Source organism: Ahaetulla prasina, chromosome 16 (assembly GCF_028640845.1).
Source record: "Ahaetulla prasina isolate Xishuangbanna chromosome 16, ASM2864084v1, whole genome shotgun sequence".
In the NCBI taxonomy this organism is placed as follows: domain Eukaryota; kingdom Metazoa; phylum Chordata; class Lepidosauria; order Squamata; family Colubridae; genus Ahaetulla; species Ahaetulla prasina.
In genome coordinates, this window is record NC_080554.1 from 7282394 (window position 1) to 7304144 (window position 21751).

At 44.9% G+C, this 21751-nt stretch overlaps 1 protein-coding gene across 5 annotated transcripts in view; it reads right to left on the bottom strand.

Annotated features, from left to right (window-relative positions):
* Positions 1-21034, bottom strand: part of TNC (tenascin C) — an 80958-nt gene extending 59924 nt beyond the window's left edge. For 2 of the 5 annotated variants that reach the window (XM_058159708.1, XM_058159709.1), the window contains exon 1: positions 20697-21031. The gene's annotated coding sequence lies outside the window, so the exon portion shown is untranslated. Of the gene's footprint in view, positions 1-20696 lie in introns of all 5 variants that reach the window. The other 3 variants (XM_058159705.1, XM_058159707.1, XM_058159710.1) reach the window with 3 other exon arrangements.
* Between the last annotated feature and the right edge of the window lie 717 nt (positions 21035-21751).

Below are 21751 nucleotides of genomic sequence, written 5' to 3' on the forward strand. Positions count from 1 at the left end.
AGATTTCCCCCCCCCTTCCTCATTCAGATAATCCCTCTCCTCTTGCAGTTTCCAGGAACCTTTCCACCCTCCCCTCCCCACCACCAAAAAAGGGCTCCAGACAACTCTTATTTTAAATAAAAAAACAACAACCATAGATTAAAAACAGCAGGTCCTCAGTGGAGTAAAAGAAGAAAGAGCTTGTTCTAAAAATGGAAATCAAGCAGAGGAAATAGGCCACTGGAAAAGACTCCTGGAAAGTAAGAGGGGGATGACTTTTTAATTTAAAATTTATTTCTCTTGCTCTCGCTGGCTGCTCTTTGGAAACGTAGCATGGGGGTTCCGAACTGTTCTGAATGTGTCCTTCAATCAGTGCCCATTGAAGGTAGGAGGACTTCAACTCAGCTGCTTCTCTTTGTGATATTCCCAACCTAGGAGCGTTCAATTTTCTCATGCTGAGAGCACCTGTCTCATCAGGCTGAGATGAATGGTTAGAGCAAGTTATTCCAAGAGTTCAAGTCCAGCTAACCTGAGCTTTTCTCCAACGGTTTTATAGCCGTGGCTCAGTCTTTCTCAGCCCAACCTGGCTTCTATGGCAGAAACTGGATATATGAGATTCTCAATAAACACCATAACCATTAGATTTTTTATTTTTTATTTATTTATTTGTCAAACACAACAGTATATATAAGTATAAGCATGAAATAACCATATGAATTGGATACAATCAAAGGGAACATTAGGACAGGAACGGTAGGCATGCTGGTGCTCTTATGCACGCCCCTTACAGACCTCTTAGGAATGGGGTGAGGTCAATAGTAGATAGTTTTTTATTAAAGCTTTGGGGATTTTGGGAAGAGACCACAGAGTCAGGTAGTGCATTCCAAGCATTAGCAACTCTGTTACTGAAGTCATATTTTTTACAATCAAGATTGGAGCGGTTCACATTAAGCTTAAATCAATTGTGTGCTCGTGTATTGTTACGATACTTATTTATCTGATAACTGGAACTCCAGGGTTTACCCACAATCATCTACATCAGAACAACAGAGTTGGAAGGGACCTTGGAGATCTTCTAATCCAACCCCTTGCTCAAGCAGGAGACCCTATAGCGTTCCGGACAAATGCTGTCTGATCTCTTCTTGGAAACCTCTAGTGATGGACCACCCACAACTTCTGGAGGCAAGTTGTTCCACGGATTGATTGTTCTCACTATCAGGAAATTTCTCCTCAGTTCTAGGTTGCTTCTCTCCATGATATGTTTCCATCCATTACTTCTTGTCCTTCTCTCTGGTGCTTTGGAGAATACGTTGACCCCTTTTCTTTGTGATAGCCCCACAGATACTGGGAGACTACTATTATGTCAACATTAGTCCTTCTATTTGTTAGACTAGACAAGCTTACTTCCCTCAATTGTTCATTGTGCTATTTTAATCTCCAAACCCTTTCTCATCTTTGTTGCTTTATTGGAAGGCTATCATGTCACCTTTAGTTCTAGGCAGTTCCAGGCATAAACAGAGGGATAGAATCAAAATCATGTTAAGTGTTAATGCCACTTTATAAGGCCTTGGTAAGGCCACACTTGGAATACTGCATCCAGTTTTGGTCACTACGATGTAAAAAAGATGTGGAAACTCTAGAAAGAGTGCAGAGGATTAGGGGACTGGAGGCTAAAACATAGGAAGAACGGTTGCAGGAACTGGGTATTTCTAGTCTGATGAAAAGAAGGACTAGGGGAGACATGATAGCAGTCTTCCAATATCTCAGGGGCTGCCACAAAGAAGAGGGAGTCAAGCTATTCTCCAAAGCACCTGAGGGCAGGACAAGAAGCAACGGGTGGAAACTAATCAAGGAGAGAAGCAACCTAGAACTAAGGAGAACTTTCCTGACAGTGAGAACAATTAATCAGTGGAACAACTTGCCTCCGGAAGTTGTGAATGCTCCAACACCGGACGTTTTTAAGAAGAGGTTGGATAACCATTTGTCCGAAGTGGTGTAGAGTTTCCTGCCTGGGCAGGGGGTTGGACTAGAAGACCTCCAAGGTCCCTTCCAACTCTGTTATTCTATTCTATTCTATTCTATTCTATTCTATTCTATTCTATTCTATTCTATTCTATTCTATTCTATTCTATTCTATTCTATTCCAATCCATATTTTCTATTCCATTCCATTCCTAATTATTCTATTCTGTTCTGTTCTGTTCTGTTCCGTTCCGTTCCATTCCGTTCCGTTCCATTCCATTCTTTCCATTCCGTTCCGTTCCGTTCCATTCCATTCCATTCCATTCCATTCCATTCCAATGCAGTCCAGTCCAGTCCAATCCAATCCAATCCAATCCATTCCATTCCATTCCTAATTATCCTATCCTATCCTATCCTATCCTATCCTATCCTATCCTATCCTATCCTATCCCATTCTATTCTTCTCTGTCAGCTAAAAGAGGCAGAAAGAGCTCTGTTCACTCTACTAACTCTGCCCATGGCTCGGGATGGAGATTCAAATCAGCATTCCTAGCACCATGACACGGGATGCAAGTTTCCCATGGTCTCCTACACCCCATCTCAGTTTCTTTAGGGAAGACATATGTCTTGCTGGCAAATATCAATGACTTTGAAAACTTTAGGTTTCGGAAAGTTCTCCTGCCAAGTTACACATCGTTGGGAGCTCATTTTTTTCTTTTTGTTTGCAATGACTTCACAGCGGATCGGGCCAACACGGTTAGACCCTCTGTTTCATACTTACAGAGCTTGTAATTCTTTCAGTCCCTACCCCTCCCTCAAATAAATCAGAGCCATGAATGCAAAATTTAAACATAAGGCTGCTGTTCATTTCCAGGAACTTTCAGGGTTTTGCCAAAAATACTCAAGCTTCAATTCAGAATAGCCCTTTCTGGAAAAGATTTCTTTTCTTAAAAAAAGAAGAAGAAAAAAAAAATCTATTAAACCTTCTTTGTTGTTGAATGGCTGGTCTACTGTATAAAACTCACATGGCTTCTTTGTAGGGTCAATAGAGAGAGTCTGTCTGCTGTTTGTTGCTCATGGAACAGAAGTGGGGGGGAAAAGACTCCACTAATGAGCGATAGAAAGTCTATATTTGGCCATGCTAAAAATGGGGAAATGGGATGGATAGAAGCCAAGGATAATGTGAATCTAGCAGGATTTGATATTATACGTTTTGGAAAGAGGAGAGTAAGTAGTGCGATTGGGTCCATTAGTACTCGGAGGATTTCCCCCCTCCCCCATCCTATCCAAGTCATGGGATGGTCCTAAAACAGTTATCAGGGCTTGATGAAAAGGATGTCAGGAAGGATCTTCGAGGTAAACCGCTGCAAACTTGATTGCATAAAATACGACTTCAGCAACAGAGTGGTCAATGTCTGGAATGCACTACCTGACTCTGTAGTTTCTTCCCCAAACCCCCAAAACTTTAAGCTTAAACTGTCTACTGTTGACCTCACCCCATTCCTAAGAGGTCTGTAAGGGGCGTGCATAAGAGTACCCACGTGCCTACTGTCCCTGTCCTAATATTCCTTTTTTTACTTACTTAACTCAATGAGAGGGGCACAGAGAAACAAGTTTCACAATTGCTTCTTGCTTAACACTAAGCCATAAATTAATCAAATGGGTAGGGTTTGTACAAAGCACTAAGAGAAGGAGGAGGAGGAGATAGACAATGAGGAGAAGGAAGAAAAGGGGAAGGGGAAGACAAGATAATGAGATGAAGGAGAAGGAAGAAAAGGAGAAGGGGAAGGGGAAAAGGAGAAGGGGAAGCTAGACAATGAGGAGAAGGAAAAGGAAGAAAAGGGGAAAGGGAAGATAAGACAATGAAGTGAAGGAGAAGAAAAGGAGAAGGAGAAGGAAGAAAAGGAGAAGGGAAGATAGACAATGAGGAGAAGGAGAAGGAAGAAAAGGAGAAGGAGAAGATACCGTAAGACAATGAGGAGAAGGAGAAGGAAGAAAAGGGGAAGGGGAAGATAAGACAATGAGGTGAAGAAAAGGAGAAGGAGAAGATAGACAATGAGGAGAAGGAGAAGGAAGAAAAGGAGAAGGAGAAGATACCTAAGACAATGAGGCGAAGGAGAAGGAAGAAAAGGAGAAGGGGAAGGAAGAGAAGATAGACAATGAGGAGAAGGAGAAGGAAGGAAAAGGAGAAGGGAAGCTAGACAATGAGGAGAAGGAAAAGGAAGAAAAGGGAAGGGAAGATAAGACAATGAAGTGAAGGAGAAGAAAAGGAGAAGGAGAAGGAAGAAAAGGAGAAGGGAAGATAGACAATGAGGAGAAGGAGAAGGAAGAAAAGGAGAAGGAGAAGATACCGTAAGACAATGAGGAGAAGGAGAAGGAAGAAAAGGGAAGGGAAGATAAGACAATGAGGTGAAGAAAAGGAGAAGGAGAAGATAGACAATGAGGAGAAGGAGAAGGAAGAAAAGGAGAAGGAGAAGATACCTAAGACAATGAGGCGAAGGAGAAGGAAGAAAAGGAGAAGGGGAAGGAAGAGAAGATAGACAATGAGGAGAAGGAGAAGGAAGGAAAGGAGAAGGAGAAGGAGAAGGAAGAGAAGATAGACCATGAGGGGGAAGAGGAGAAGGAAAAGATAGATAAGGAGAAGAAAGATAAGTTATGGGCACCCAGTAACAAGTTGCATGATCACTCCTTGCTTTGCACTAAAACATACATTAATCAAATGAGCTGGATTTGCATATATAGCATTAACAGAAGAAGGAGAAGGAAGAAAGGAAAAGATAGACAAAGAAGGGAAGAAGAAGGAAAAAAACAGATAAGGATGAGGAGAAGACAGACAAGGAGGAGAAGGGTGAGATCTTATTTTAGTCCCCAAACATAAAATTAATCTATTTGCTGATCATTATTAATCTGCAAATAAATAAAAAACTAGGACACAGAAATAATAACATAGATGGCATTGGTTCAGTTTGTAATTGGAAAGGAGGGCATGTTAGAGAGCCGAGGTGGCGCAGTGGTTAGAGTGCAGTACTGCAGGCTACTTCAGCTGACTGCTAGCTACAGTTCGGCAGTTCAAATCTCACCGTCTCAAGGTTGACTCAGCCTTCCATCCTTCCAAGATCAGTAAAAAGAGGACCTAGATTGTTGGGGGCAACAGGCTGACTCTGTAAATCGCTTAGAGAGGGCTGTCAAGCACTGTGAAGCGGTATATAAGTCTAAGTGCTATTGCTATTCCTTCCTTCCTTCCTTCCTGACGCAATGGTTAGAATGCAGCCTTGCAGACTGACTCTGCCCACTGCCAGGAGTTCGATCCTGACTGGCTCAAGGTTGACTCAGCCTTCCATCCTTCTGACGTGGGTAAAATGAGGACCCAGATTGTTGGGGGCAAGTGGCTGACTCTGTAAACCGCTTAGAGAGGGCTGTAAAAGCACTGTGAAGCGGTATATAAGTCTAAGTGCTATTGCTATGTTATATAATCTGAAACAACTTCTTGCCTTAATTATAATTGATTTCCATCTGTCACTTTTTATTTTTATTTATTTATTATTCAAATTTTTATACCGCCCTATCTCCCGAAGGACTCAGGGCGGTTTACAGCCTTATAAAACATAAAAACATAAGAATAAATACAAGTTAAAACAACATTTTAAAAAAACTTATTACATTAGGCCAAATTTAAAAATATCGATTAAAATAGTACAAAACCCCATTTAAAACTAATTTTTAAAAACTAAACCCTAGGCCAGCCCCGCACAAATAAATAGATGTGTCTTAAGCTTGCGGCGGAAGGTTCGAAGGTCAGGAAGTTGGCGCAGTCCTGGGGGGAGCTCGTTCCAGAGGGTGGGAGCCCCCACAGAGAAGGCCCTTCCCCTGGGTGTTGCCAGTCGGCACTGCCTGGCGGATGGCACCCTAAGGAGTCCCTCTCTGTGAGAGCGTACGGGTCGGTGGGAGGCAGTCGGTGGCAGCAGGCAGTCCCGTAGATAACCCGGCCCTATGCCAGGTTGGCCTGGTGGAGTCATTCCTGAACCTTGATGGGTGGTTCTGCTGCACATGGAGATCCTCCCTCATTCTACATTCTAGTTTCCCTTGGAAAAATAACTTAAGTGAGGGAACTTTTGGCAAGGTGCCCAGGCAATGAAATCCCCCCTTCACTTTAATTGTAACTCAAGAGAATAATTAACACATTTTGGGTATCCATTTAGAAGTGTTCGATAAGGAAATGGCCCAATGTTCAATGCAAAATAGAATTGAGGAGAGCAGTTATAAATTAGTCTATTCCTCCCCAAAGAACCATCTGACACCAGAAATGGTGGGGGGTTTTTTTGTTTTTTTTTAAAGATAGCTATGGCACGGAATATACCGCTTTGTGCTCTTATAGGTCTCCAAAAGGTCTAAATAAATTTATCCTGAAGAGATTTTTTCCCCCCCTCTGGCTAAATAATCCCCATCACTACTCAAAATCTCCTGTTCTTGCGCCTAACATATTTAAAATTTGAAGGCGAGCTAAATTTCCCAGCTATCGTGAGGCCACTGAGATGCTTCCTAAATGGCTTCAATGTTAATGCTTCCCTCGGGCCTCACAGTTTGATGGCTGACTGACCTACTTCTGTCAGAACTTGTGAAATCAAGATCTTACCTTCTTTTTTGAAGGAGGAATGGAAAGTCAGCCATTTGGTGGAGAAAGAAGGGAAAGGAAAGGAAAGGAAAGAAAGGAAAGGAAAGGAAAGGGGGGAGGGGAGGAAGGAAAAGGAAAGGAAAGGAAGAAAGGGAAGAAGGGAAGGGAAAGAAAGGGAAGGGAAAGGAAAGGAAAGGAAGAAGGGAAAGGAAGGGAGGGAAAGGAAAGGAAAGGAAAGGAAAGGAGGGGAGGGGAGGGGAGGAAGGAAAAGGAAAGGAAAGGAAGAAGGGAAGAAGGAAGGGAAAGAAAGGGAAGGGAAAGGAAAGGAAGAAAGGAAGAAGGGAAAGGAAGGGAGGGAAAGGAAAGGAAAGGAAGAAGGGAAAGGAAAGGAAAGGAAAGGAAGAAGGGAAAGGAATGGAGGGAAAGGAAAGGAAAGGAAAGGAGGGGAGGAAGGAAATGGAAAGGAAAGGAAGAAAGGGAAGAAGGGAAGGGAAAGAAAGGGAAGGGAAAGGAAAGGAAGAAGGGAAAGGAAGGGAGGGAAAGGAAAGGAAGAAGGGAAAGGAAAGGAAAGGAAGGGAAGAAGGGAAAGGAAGGGAGGGAAAGGAAAGGAGGAAAGGAAAGGAAAGGAAAGGAAAGGAAGAAGGGAAAGGAAGGGAGGGAAAGGAAAGGAAAGGAAGGGACGGGAAGGGAAAGGAAAGGAAAGAGGGAGAGGTCCCAGATGGTTGGTGGCAATATGCTAACTTTGTACACCACTTAGAGAGGGATGTAAAGCACTGTGAAGCGTTATATAAGTCTAAGCGCTAAGCATATTCTTAGCAATCTTCTCACCGAATCCTCCTCCTTCTTAAAAACGAAGAAGAAAAATCAACTAAGTTGGAAGCAACCAACCAAAGCTGGGACTTCCTAAACCCTGCCAATTAGCAACGGTGGAACCAGACTGAATAGATTAAGAAATCCGATGATGCAAAAAAATACGTTTGGGCCAATCCATCATGGATGGATCAACACTGAACTACTTCAGCAGCCGAAGTCAGGTCTCCCGGGGCTGTGGAATGAACGTTTCGGGTCTTACTCAGCATCAAAGATTTTGTTTTATTTTTTTATTTTTGCCTCTTTTGGTTTGTCAATTGGCAAGCTGGAAAGGATTCAGAGAAGCACTCTAGACGTTGAGCCTCTCCAGCCAAGGAATGTAGTGAAAGGATGCGATGCCGAGTCATATTTTTCAAAAAGGTTGTGAATAAGAATGAGGGAATGGGAAGGAAAACGATCCATCTTCTGTTTGACAAAGATAAGACACCACGGCGGAACATCTACAGATCTTCCTAAGGCCGTGATGGCGAACCTATGACACGGGTGCCGGAAGTAGCACGCAGAGCCATCTCTCTGGGGAAGCCAGCTATCACCTGTAGCTCTTCTGGGTTCTGGCACACCGACTAGCTGATCTTTACATGCGCAGGAATGCTGGAAACCAGAACAGCCTCCTAGTGCGCATGTTCTGTCCCCCTTAGCCTCCGTCCAAGCGAAGGCTTAATTAGCTGGCACTATCAGCTCTGGCAGCAAAATAGCGAGTGTCTGCCAAGTGTTATCTCCCTCGACGCCGATGAGTCACCCAGGAACAAACTTCAGCTCTTAGTTAAGCAGTTAATTTGCCTGCTACGAAGAGGCACAGCAGCTCTTGCTGCCTTTATATCCTGTGGGGTGTGGCTCTATGACTTAGCACTTCCTAGGCCTGCCCCACCCTTGCTTCTGTTGTTTCCGCCTCTCCTGCCTACGAAACCTTGGGTCCAGCCAGGCCTGATTGCCATCAGCTGGATCTGGAGGTGTGGCCTGGGGAGAAAGAGTCAGGGGACGGAGGCCTTGTTATCTCTTCCACCTGGCCTGCCTCTGGCTCCTGGAGCTGAGCCAGGGAAGCCGGTGCTCCCGAGGTAAGTCCTGACGGCCCTTCCCCCTCACTTTCCAAGTCACTTTCTGACAGGAGGCCCGGCTCAGGAGGCGCAGACACAACAGCGCATGTGCACACCGGGAAGATGATCTTCCAGTTTTTGGCACACGCATGAGCGTGTGAAGACCAGCTGACCAGTGTGTATGCGCACACCGGAAACTGAAAGGTTATCTTCCCAGCGCGTGCATGCATTGCTCTTGGCTGTTCTTCCAGTTTCCAGCCTGTGTGCATGCGCCTGTGACCCTCAACTTCCAGAGCTAAGATAATAATAATAACAGAGTTGGAAGGGACCTTGGAGGTCTTCTAGTCCATCCCCCTGCCCAGACAGGAAACCCTACACCACTTCAGACAAATGGTCATCCAACATCTTCTTAAAAACTTCCAGTATTGGAGCATTCACAACTTCTAGAGGCAAGTTGTTCCACTTATTAATTGTTCTAACTGTCAGGAAATTTCTCCATAGTTCTAGGTTGCTTGTCTCCTTGATTAGTTTCCACCCATTGCTTCTTGTCCTGCCCTCAGGTGCTTTGGAGAATAGTTTGACTCCCTCTTCTTTGTGCCAGCCTCTGAGATATTGGAAGGCTGTAATCCTTCTTTTCACTAAACTAGATATACCCAGTTCCTGCAACCGTTCATCATACGTTTTAGCTTCCAGTCCCCTAATCATCTTTGATGCTCTTCTCTGCACTCTTTCTAGAGTCTCAGCATCTTTTTTACATCATGGCGACCAAAACTGGATGCAGGATTTCAAGTGTGGCCTTACCAAGGCCTTATAAAGTGGTATTTACGCTTCACGTGATCTTGATTCTATCCCTCTGTTGATGCAGCCCAGAACTGTGTTGGCTTTTTTGGCAGCTGCTGCACACTGCTGGCTCATATCTAAATGGTTGTCCACTAGGACTTCAAGATCCCTCTCACAGCTAGTATTATTGAGCAAGGTACCACATAGACGGTGCCTGTGATATTCCAGTTTCATTCCTCTTTTGTTTTGTGCCCACTACGGATGCCAAATCCATCCCAATTCGCTTGTCTCTCTCTCTCTCTAATCAACAGTTTCCATTTCTCCCAGCATCTGACCTGTTTTACAGCACGGGTGAGTAGACCTAGAAGCCCTCAACACATAAATAATTTGGTGGAGGAAAAATACTAAATAAAGGGTGGTTGTATTCTTTCTGAAATGCTACTCTGGATTTTTTTGGAATGTGAAATGACGAGAGCTTTTCTGCGCTAGAACCTGTAGTTGATGTTTTGCACGCTCCACGTTGAAGAGGTATTTTGGAGCAATAGGGCTGCAGCTTTGGTCACACAGCGATGCTTCACAAAGGCATGGATGGGGACAGATATAGGATAGGGGGTGAAAATAAAAAAACAAACTACCAGTTACAATGACAGTGCTTACCACCTGACTGTCAAATGCATATATCTCCAGGGTCAACATTCTTACTGCCTAAGATTATTTCTACATGTTGACCTAACAATGTGATAAGAAACTTGACCCAGATGTTACAAGCACACAGTGTTTAACCTTCCCCCCAAAAAATGTGCCCCATGAAACACACAAAAACGGCACAATTCTAGTCACTGCCATGTTACAATGTTTCCTTCCTTCCTTCCTTCCTTCCTTCCTTCCTTCCTTCCTTCCTTCCTCCCTCCCTCCCTCCCTCCCTCCCTCCCTCCCTCCTTCGATGTCCTTACTGCTCTCTGAGCTTGGCTGCTTTCTTGCAGAAGTTTCATTACCCAACTAGGTAATATCATCTCCTTTCTTTCTTTCTTTCTTTCTTTCTTTCTTTCTTTCTTTCTTTCTTTCCTTCCTTCCTTCCTTCCTTCCTCCCTCCCTCCCTCCCTCCCTCCTTCCTTCCTTCCTTTCTTCCTTCCTTTCTTGCTTCCTCCTTCCCTCCCTCTCCTTCTCTCATCTCTCCCTGCCACCTTCCATCCCTCCATCCCTCCTTCCCTCCCTCCTCCTTCCTTCCTTCCTTCCTTCCTTCCTTCCTTCCTTCCTTCCTTCCTTCCTTCCTTCCTTCCTTCCTTCCTTCCTTTCCTGCAGCAAACAATTCCATCATACCATTATGTGTCCCATCTTAACTGGCAAATATATATTTGCTAATGGAAATTGGCTACATGGATAATTCAGATGATTTGAGATGAACTTTCTGTGAAAACTTCATCAAGATATCCCGGGAATCTTGATCAAGGATAAAGTCAGCTCTATGAATAGAGGAGATTTTTTTATGTCTTGTCCCCCAGTTGGATGTTGCATGTGGGTCTCTGTGTTATTATTTTTTTTTAAAGAAAAGCAATGTAAGGTTTTCTACTGACGGAAGAGACATGCCCATGAGAAACAGAGGTGGAGTTCCTTCAGAATAGAATGTATATTTTAATTTTAATGAGATGGATGGGTGGGTGGGCGGGACTCTCCATAACTGCTTAGGATACATCAAGTTTTCCTTCCATTTCTGACAAAGCAAACTAGGAGAGCGGGGGCACCTGGTTTTCCTTGTGCATCTACCCAACACCTCCTATTAGCCAGACAAACACCCCCTTGTCAAGGAAAGGAACGCCCCATTCCCTATTTACATCATACTTGAGAAAGTGGGGGGGCGGGGGGCAGATTCCTTGTTTCTTGGAAGCATGCCCAGGTTTAATTTTTCCCACATGTGGAACAAATTCACCCTGGACAAGGAGCGTCTAAAGGAAGAAAATGCAGCAGACAGACTGAGAGTTTCCTTGAATACATTAAAAAGGGTCTTTCCCCTCCCACCCTCCCTCCCTCCCTCTCCCTCCCCCTCTCTCTGTGTCTCTCTCTCTTTCTCTCTTTCTCTGTCTGTCTCTCTCTGTTTCTCCCTTCCTCCCCCCTCTCTCTCTGTGTCTCTCTTTCTCTCTGTGTCTCTCTCTCTTTCTCTCTCCCTCCCCCTGGGTCTCTCTGTCTCTGTCTCTCTGTGTGTGTGTGTGTGTCTTTCTCCTCCCTCCCCTCCTCCCTCCCCTCTCTCTGTCTCTCTGTCTCTTTCTCCTTTCTTCCCCCCTCTCTCTTTGTCTCCTTTTCTCTCTCTCTCTCTCTGTTCATCTCTTTCTCCCCCCTCCCCCCCTCTGTCTCTCTCCCTGTCTCTCTCTCCTGTTGACAAGGGGAAATGTAAAGAGAAACTTAATGGGATTCTTTGCTTGCTCTGTCTGGACCATTCTCAACCTTCCTATCCTTAATTCATAGTGCTTTCCACTTGGGTTGTGAACCGCAAGAGTAGTCCTGGACAGAGACAGAGGCAGAGAGAGACAGAGAGACAGGGAGACAGGGAGAGAGAGAGAGAGAGAGAGAGAGAGGAAGAGGAGAGGGAGGGAGGGAAAAAGGGAGAAGAGCGAGGAGAGAGGAAGAGAGAGAGAGACAGACAGGCAGAGAGGCAGAGAGATAGGGAGAGAGAGAGAGAAGAAGAGAGGGAGGGAGGGAGGGGGGGAGGGAGGGAAAGAGAGAGAGAGAGAGGAAGAGACAGAGAGGAAGTGACAGAGAGACACAGAGAGAGACAGAAAGATGGGGGACAGGGAGAGAGAGAGAGAGGAAGAGGGGAGAGGGAGGGTGAGAGAGAGGAAGAAGAGAGAGGGAAGGGGAGAAAGAGAGAGGAAGAGGAGAGAGAGGGTGGGAGGGAGGAAAAGAGGAAGTGGAGAGAGGGAGAGAGAGAGAGACAGAGAGAGAGGAAGATGAGAGGGATGGAGAGAGGGAGGGAAAGAGGGAGAGGAGAGAGAAGAGGGAGGGAGGGAGGGAGGGAGAGAAATGTGGAATTTGCACAGATAAGTTGAATCTTTTAACTTAACTTTAAGGGGCCAAGAAGCATGACGAGCAGCCAGCCTTTCATTGAACAGCCATCTCTCTAGTTGCCTGCAGCCTCCTTGACTTTCCACATTTCTATTCCACCTCTACCTTCTTCTAGACTGAGAATGGAGTTGTCATCCGAGAAGACCCCGGAAGGTACAGCAGAAAGAGAGAATGGAAATACTGATTCCAGTGGTGTGCACACCTCCCACACTTTCATTCAAACCCAAGGAATGTCCTCTGGATGGAAACATTCCAGCAAGTGAAGCTACGGAAGCTAACCATTGATGGAGAGAAGAACAGAAGATAGCTATCTCAGCAGGGTTTGGTTTGCCGGCATGAAGCAAGATAGTTCAAAACATGATCCCAAATCACTTGTCTAGCCGTAGGGTTAATTAGAAGGATAGAAAACCAGAAAGGAATACTGTTATCTCAGGTCAAAGTCCATGGAGATTCTCAGTCATCCATGTCATGGTTGTCCCAATGGTGCATTTTCAAAAGACAACTGGACTTCCTTTCTTTTTCCTTGAAGACATTTAGCTCCTCGCCCAGGAAGCTTCATCTCGGGAAAAAACATAGAAAGTCCAGCTGCCTTTTCAAAAAACACCTCAGGCCAAGAACAACTGTGGAAGGTAGTGTCCTGTCCCCCTCCCCCTCCGACGACCAGGTCTAGGAAGTCCGTATCAAGCGTGGCAACGAAGGCTCTGCAGCTTTGCCAAATTCCTTCCAGGTTTCTCAGGGCAGGCAGGAGTCCAACTTGTGACTTCAGCAAACTAGATGAGACTTTGCTTGACTCAAGGTTGGAATGCCAAAAGCAGGTCCTTTATATAGGTTGTGGGGTGTGGCTCCATGACTCAGCATTTATCCAGGCCTGCCCCACCCTTCCTTCTGCTGGCGTCACCTCTCAGATCTCTGGAAGCGAGGATCCTCCCACTCTGAATTGTCTTCAGCTGTCTCTACTGTTGGCATCTGGGAAAGGGAGGGGTCAGAGGGAGCAGGTCCGGGTAATTGCACCACTTGGCTGACTTCCTGCTCTGACAGCTGTGTCGAAGGAACACACACAGCATGAGTGAGCTGTATTGGATTTCTGTTTTCACTCCTTGACTCCTTTCCGGGCATGGGGCCAGGGCCGGGGCTGGAGGCATGACACACCGTTCATCTTCATTATCAGACTCGGAGTCTGATAACAGGCCCGGGAGGAGACGGGAGGGACCCGGCTGAGGAGGACGAGGCACAACAGGTAGAATCGGTGCACATTATTTCCAAGTAGAAAGAAACGGTCTTGTGGAGTTGGAAGTTCTCATCCACCATATGTCCCAACCATCTTCTGAAGCCAAGTCCGTCTCCGTCTCCATCCATCCCACAAAGTCAAAACTATTGTCAAGAACTTTTGAGAGAATGCAGTTGAGGTATCAAAAGACACTAGTTGGTAGGCAATTCTTCATAGCACAGGTTGGGATAATCTGGTGTGACTGTCCATCTCCAATTACAAAATTGTGGCCAAAATTGTGGAAACCTTTTGGGAAAAGTGTGTTTTTGAGGTTTGATGGCTAATAACACCACTTTTTTTTTTTTTTTGGAGTTTCAAGATAATCCTGTTCCACTGATGGAATGGCCCAGGAATAGCCCAGACCTTCACCCAATGGAAAATCGATGGAGCCGACTAAAGAAACTTGTTAGTCAGAAGCGACCCAGCAATAAAACCCAGTTAATAGAAGCCATCCTTCAATCTTGATTTCACATGATAACAGCTGCAGAACTAAAAAAACTTGGTTCACTCCATGGGAAGATATTGGAAGGCCATAATTTATGCTAAAAGTTACTCAACTAAGTATTAACTGACATGGTGAACATTTTTGTACATCTCATTTTTTTCGGCGATGATTCATTTTTGTATATCTTGTTTTTTCTACATGTTTCGCTTTTCTTCTTTATCCTGTAACTGCTATTCTAATAGCAAATCCCTCATAAAAATTATTGCATTACATTCTGGATTAAATTATCTTTCCATTGATATATAATTTCATGGAACTACTCCCCCCAAAAAAGCGGTGTTATTAGCAAGTTTTAGAAAATACACATTTCTCCAAAAGGTTTCCACAATTTTGGATGCTACTGTATTTCTACCAGTCCAGTAAAATCTGATAGGTGCAGCTTGCTTTGGCTGCCATCACTTAAGCAATTCCATCTGGCAGGACCTCCGAGATGTATTTTCTCCATTGCTCTTTGGAAGAGCATGTCCTGCCTTCCTGAGATGTGGTTGGCCCATCCTTGCTTACCTTTTAAAAGGCATTAAAGATCTTTCCCCAGGTGGTCTGATCCATTTGAATTATTTATTTCTGGCACGTTGTACCCTAACGTTTCCATGTTTTGTTTTTTATTATTTGTTGACGCTTTTTTTAACAGAGTCCATTGCTGTTCATCGATAGATAGCCCTGTGAGTCAAGGAGGTACCTGTTGTGGTCTGCCAACAGCCCGTGGAGCTGGCAGCGGAGTTGAACAGTGAGGAGGCTGGGGAGAACAATGGGCCAGTCCTGGAGTTTGGGGAAGGCCTGGACGAGGGCTCTGCGTCAGAGGCAGAGATGGAGCCAGGGCCATCTGGGAGCTATGCATGGACTGGAGCCTCCAGAGGCAGACAGCAGAGAGGCAGAGGAACAGGAGGAGCCTGTTCCTAGTGCATGCACGCAAAGAGTTGCCAGAAGGGAAGAGCAGCAAAAGGGACGACTCAGGAGTAAGGCCAGGAGATGATTAGCCCCTCCCATAAGGCTTAAAAGAGCAGCAATGGCTCTTGGGCTCTTTGTAGGAAAGCAACGTTGATTCCATTGCTTCCTGTCAGCATCTCTTGAACTTTGTGGGGGGTTTGCCAAGAAAAGCCTTTGGCAGGTTGCCAAAGACATCAAAGGTTAGTGATAAGGCCGATGGACTGGTTATTAAGAATTTTGTTTTGGATGAAGCTGAGAATGAATTAATTCTCAGCTGTTTTAATAAAATAAGTTTGTTGAGGACTGAATTGTGTTTAGTAATCACTACTTGGGCCTTGGTCACATTAGCACCTATATAATGTAAATTAACTAACAAATAAACAAAACTCTGGCAAATAAGAATAACTCCATCCAGACTCCAAATATGGTGATCTATTTGATCTTGATGACTATAAGGAAAAAATCAACTCACTTCTCTCAAGTTAGTCCTAACTCTGGCTATACTCCCTTGTGCATATTCATCTCCACAACTCCTGATAAGCCCAGACTCTTAACTTCTAGGCTTTCTCTTCTTGTTTTTCTCTCAAGTCTTCAACTTTCTCAAGAACTTCGTGAAAGCTAGTTAACCATCTTGCTAGCCAAACCGCATGGGAAAGAACTTTTAGTTGTAGAAACAAGTGTCAAATGTAGTTTATAGTTCTGCAAATTCTGTACGCCAGATGTGATTGACTCCTGGAAGCCCTCCAAATATTGTTGAAGTTTAACTTCTTTTTATGGATAATCAAGGGGGGGAGACTGGGAGTTGTAGTTCTCAAATTATACTTCCTTGTGCATACTCGTCTCCAGAACTCCTGATAAACCCAGAAAGTCTAACTTCTAGGCTTTCTCTTCTGGTTTTTCTCCCAAGTCTTCAACCTTCTCAAGAACTTCATGGAAGTTCACCATCACGCTAGTCAAACCGCATAGGAAAGAACTTTTAGTCGTAGAAGCAAGCCTTAAATTCCATTTATAATTCTACAAGTTCTGTAGGCCAGATGTCAGTGACTCCTGGATGCCCTTCAAATATTATGGAAGTTTAACTTCTCCTTATGGATAATCAAGGAGGGGAGGCTGGGAGTTGCAGTTCTCAAATTATATTTCCTTTTGCTTATTCGTCTCCAGAACTCCTGATAAACCCAGAAAGTCTAACTTCTAGGCTTTCTCTTCTGGTTTTTCTCCCAAGTCTTCAATCTTCTCAAGAAGGTTCATGGAAGTTAACCATCACGATAGTCAAAGCGCCTAGGTTTGAGTACTCCCCACCTCACCTCCTAGCTCTGTTTTCACTGACAGGCACAGCGGGTCAATCCTTCGCTGTTTCCAGGGTGGGTCCCTGGGCCAGATCTAAGCACCCCGCAGACTGGATCTGGCCCGCAGGCCTTGAGTTTGACATCCCTGTTCTAGAGGATCACAAGAAAAATACCTAAAGTCAATGTTTTGATGATCGTATATGCCTAGAGATCAGTGGTGGAATTCAATTTTTTTTACTGAATTTTACACTGTGGGTGTGGCTTGGTGGGCGTGGTGTGGCTTGGTGGGCATGGCTTGGGAGCGGCAGGGGAAGGATACTGCAAAATGTTTATTCCCTCCCTACTCCTGGGGGAAGGATATTGCAAAATTTCCATTCCCTCTCCACTCCAGGGTTAGGATACTGCAAAATCCCCATTCCGTCCCCACTCCAGGGGAAGGATACTGCAAAATCCCCATTCCCTCCCCACTCCAGGGAAAGGATAGTACAAAATCTCCATTCCCTCCCCACTGCAGGGGAAGGATACTGCAAAATCCCCATTCCCTCCCCACTCCTGGGGAAAGGATATTGCAAAACCCCCATTCCCACCCTACTCCAGAGTTAGGATACTGCAAAATCCCATTCCCTCCCCAATCCAGGGGAAGGATACTGCAAAATCTCCACTCCCTCCCCACTCCAGGGGGAAGGATATTACAAAATCTCCATTCCTACCCCACTCTGGGACCAGCCAAAGGTGGCATTTGCAGGTTCTCCGAACTATTCAAAATTTCTGCTACCGGTTCTCCGGAACCTGCTGAATAGCACCTCCTGCTAGAGATCTTTCTCCTATCATTCAGCTGAGGTCAAACTAGGGTTACCTTAACAGATGACGGATGTAGTACTCCTGTTCAACCTTTCTAAGGAATACAAGAGTAGCTTTCTTTTTACGCTTATATTCTGCTGCTGCTAATAATCTCTAGAGGGTACATTGAATCAAGGCAATTCAAGATTGTAATTCAAGGCAAGTAGACTGTCTACTGTTGACCTCACCCCATTCCTAAGAGGTCTGTAAGGGGGCGTGCATAAGCTCACTAGCGTGCCTACCAACCCTGTCTTAATGTTCCCTTTAATTGTATTCATTTTAACGTATTCAATTCATGCTTATACTTATATAGATTATCTAATACGTACTCAACAAAATAAATAAATAAAAGAATAAAAATAAAAGAATATAACTCAGGAACTGTTCTCTCAATTCCTTCCGTTGCATGGTAAGAAATCCAGGGAGGCGTTTTTCACTCTCTCAAACAGAACCTTTCCGAGTCATTCAATGGATTCTAAGCGTACATCATAAATAAATTACTACTTGCCTGCTTTCAGACAAAGGGCTTTGGAAGACATGCCAGCAACTGTCTTCAAGGGAGAGAACAGGATTTAGTTGATAAAGGAGGGATAGGAGAAAAAGAAGTAGCAAGCCCATTTCCCTCCACATGTAAGAGTTTCTTGGCAGTTCTAATCCTCACCTCCTTACTCCCATTCGATCGGAGTTATTTCTAAGTCAAATAAATTCAACAGTGCTGCAGCTAAGTATCATTGTAGTTTTTATTTATTTATTTATTCATTCATTCAGGCATTCTCAGAAAACACTGAAGAAAAATAGTGACAAGCTCCATCTGCCCAGGATAGGTAAGCCTCATGTCTCCATGCAGGAAGATTCAGGTAAGAACAAGGTGAGCTAACCTCTCCCCTTCTAATCTCATTCTAATAGAGAAAAAACTTTCATCAGAAGGACTGGCAGAATGGGAGGGCGACCAATGTAGAGTCCTTCGGACGTCGGATCAAAAGTTAATTTTTGGTGGCGACAATGTAAAAAAAAAATGATTGCCATATTGGAAAAAAGATGTGGAGACTCTAGAAAGACTGCAGAGAAGAGCAACAAAGATGAGGGGACTGGAGGCTAAAACGTATGAAGAACGGTTGCAGGAACTGGGTATGTCTAGTTTGATGAATAGAAGGACTAGGGGAGACATGATAGCAGTGTTCCAATATTCATGGGGTTGCTACAAAGAAGAGGAAGTCAAACTATTCTCTAAAGCACCTGAAGGCAGGACAAGAAGCAAAGAAGCAATCTAGAACTCAGGAGAAATTTCCTGACAGTGAGAACAATGAATCAGTGGAACAACTTGGCTCCAGAAGTTTTGAATGCTCCAACGCTGAAAGTTTTTAAGAGTATGTTGGATAACCATTTGTTTGAAGTGGTGTAGGGTTTCCTGCCTAAGCAGGGGGTTGGACTAGTTGACCTCCAAGGTCCCTTTCAACTCTGTTATTCTATTCTATTCTTTTCCTTTCCTGGAAGGTCCATCAGTTGTAACCACTTTTGATACAATGATGACCTGAGAATCTTCACAGACATTTGGCCATAGGCTTTGGGATGAACATCCTTCAGATGTTGGATTATCTCGCTCATCAGCCTTGACTATTGGCCAGGACTGATGAGACTTGGAATCAGATAACCTCTAGAAGGATACAAATTCTGAACTTAGTGTTCCTTTGAAGCAAGAAGCCAAATCTCTCTACACTGTTCCCTAACATATTTGCAAGAGCAGGTAACTGTCTGACTTCAGAGAGAGGCAAAATCAGATGGCCTTTCCCAAAGTGGACGACACATAGAACGGTTTAGCCCTGGGCATTCCTTCTAAATTAAAGGCTGAATATTGCAGACATTCACTCAAGAACAAGTCCTGCTGGATTCAGCTGCAGTTCCTTTGTACATCACTGTTCTTAGCGTCTGCACCGTGTAATATTACATTTGAAGCAGGGGTGAAATCCAGCAGGTCCTGACAGGTTCTGGAGAACCGGTAGCGGAAATTCTGAGCAGTTCGGAAAACCGGTATGTGGAAATTTTGAGTAGTTCAGGGAAGCGGCAAATACCACCTCTGGCTGGCCCCAGGAGTGGGGTGGGAATGGAGATTTTGCAATATCCTTCCCCCAGGAGTGTGGAGGGAATGGGGATTTTGCAGTATCCTTCCCCCTGGAGAGGGGTGAGCATGGAGATTTTGCAGTATCCTTCCCCTGCCACGCCCACCAAGCCACACCACACCCACCAAGCCACGCTCACAGAACCGGTAGTAAAAAAAAAAATTAGATTTCACCACGGATTTGATTAAGTTCTTCGGGGGGAAGAAAATTGGAAATGTTCTGCAGATACAATCCACCGTCTGTGCCACGAAAGCAGAAAACTCATGTCTGGCGAGTTTAGAAGCCGAGCCAAACGCTACACAGAATAGAATAATAGAACAGAATAGAATTTTTTTTATTGGCCAAGTTGAGCGGGTTCTTCCTTCCTTCAACTCATCCTCCCCGGCCTTGTCCGAGCCCACATTGGCACGGATAAACCATTCAAAACAAGGAGATGGGATCAGATAGCGTGGATCCTAACGACTTGCTCTTTTTTTGGGGGGGGGGAGGGGTGTGCGAGTGGGTGGGCGTGCCCCGTCTTTTCACCCTCTCCGAGAACTCATTTCTCTGGTTTTAATTGAAAAGAAAGAAAAGAAAAACAAAAGGAAAAATGAAAGAGAGAGGAGTTGAACTGCCTCTTTTAATCTCTTCAAGGCGGGACACCTTCCGTTCTGAAACCGATACCCATTTCCAAGCACAGGAAGGAAAGCGGCTACCGAAACACAACTTCGCACCAGAAGCCAGTGTCGTTCTGGCATCGCACCACCCACCTTTCTAAAAAACCGAGGAAGACCTTCGGGTCAGAATAGCGGGGACGGATTCATAGCATCCCCCCCTCTCTTAACATCAGCGTCCTCCTTAGTGCGTGGCTCGTTCAAACATCACAGCAGCAACCCGACAACCGAGGGCTAATCCCATCCAACGTGACAAAACAAAACACACAATCGGCGGGTGGGGAAGAAGACAGGAGGAAATCGTGTCTTCGCTTGTCCCAGACAGAAAAACAGAAGAACAAGAGTTGGTCTTCTAGTCCAGCGGTCACCAACCGGTGGCCCGTGGACCACCGCTGGTCCCGGAGGAAATGTTGGTGGTCCCCCAGAAAAATTATGTGCATTTTTTCTATCGAACTAAATACTATTTATCTTTAAAAAAAAAAAAAATCATATTAGTGGTCCGGGGGATTTACAATGACGAATTTAGTGGTCCCTGAGGTCCGAAAGGTTGGTGACCCCTGAATCTAGAATCTAGTCCAATGTAGACTGCATCTCATCAAAGATGCAAAACCTGAATCGCCTTTATGCGCGAGTCCTATTCATTCCATACACCCCCCCCCCCAAAAGAGGGCATTTTTAATAAAATTATCCCCACGTCCCACAATCCTAAAACTCACAACGTTGCGGGGTGTGTGGGGGGAGGGATGGATGGGTGAGGAAGAGGAGGGAAAGGGAGAAAGGAGAGAAAAAAAATGAAAAACCTTCTTGCCTTTTGAGATATTTGTTCTTTCTTCTTCTTCTCCTTTGGGTCAGATCTTCACGGGATGTTATGGTTCCTTGGTCGGTCCCGAAGTCAGCCGAGTTGTCCCATCATGCAGACGAGCAAGCAAGCAAGTTTGAGAGCCACAGAAACGGCAGCGAAAGCTCCCCAGCCTTCGGTCGGTTTCTGTAACCGAGGTCTTTCTTACCGCGTTCCCACTGTAATGGGATGCCTTGGAGACACAGGCAGCCGGTTAAATTAAAGGCACAGTTTCCCTCTGAAAATTACACAGCCGCATGCTTTATATATATATATAGGGCCAGACACCCCAGAGGATTTGCATGTAGTTTATGGGCAGAAGGAAAAATGACCACACCTCCCCCTTTGCCCCCCCTCCCACCTCCCCTCCTTCAGCACCAAACCATGTGCGAATAGGGAAATCATTTTAAGTTTGTAAGTGACTCAAGGAGGAGGAGGAGAAAGAATTCCCCCCCCCCGGGAGTTTTTTACCAGTGGGTGTTCTCCACACCACGCAGCGTGGTTTAAGTTTGGAATATTTGATGATCCTTCCCCAGGAAAGGGAAGCAGGATTTCTCCACCATAGGGATACTCCAACACCTTCTGAATTGACACCGCTATCCACACGTGTGATACATATGTGGGTTTCCTCCTCCCCCGCTCACCACATGCCTCTTTCATTTATTCTAAGGATGAAAAAAAAATTCCACCCCATTTTCAGGCTTGTCCTATCTTTGGCTGGTAGGCGCTTTGTGAAAAAGGATGCGGAATTCTGGATGGATTTTTTTTTTAAAAAAAGAATTATTTAGAAGTTATATGAACTGCCCTGGAGGAAATGTATGTTAAGGTCAAGACTAAATCTATTAGGAGGAAGAGGAGGAAGAAGAAGTGGAAGAGAAAGAAGAGGAAGAATGTGAAGGAGGAAGAGGAGGAGGAAGAGAAGAAGAGGAGGAAGGGGAAGAAGAGGAAGAAAGGGGAGGAGGAGGAGGAAGAGGAAGTCATGGAGGACGAAGAGGAGGAGGAGGAGGAGAAGAGGAGGGAGGGGA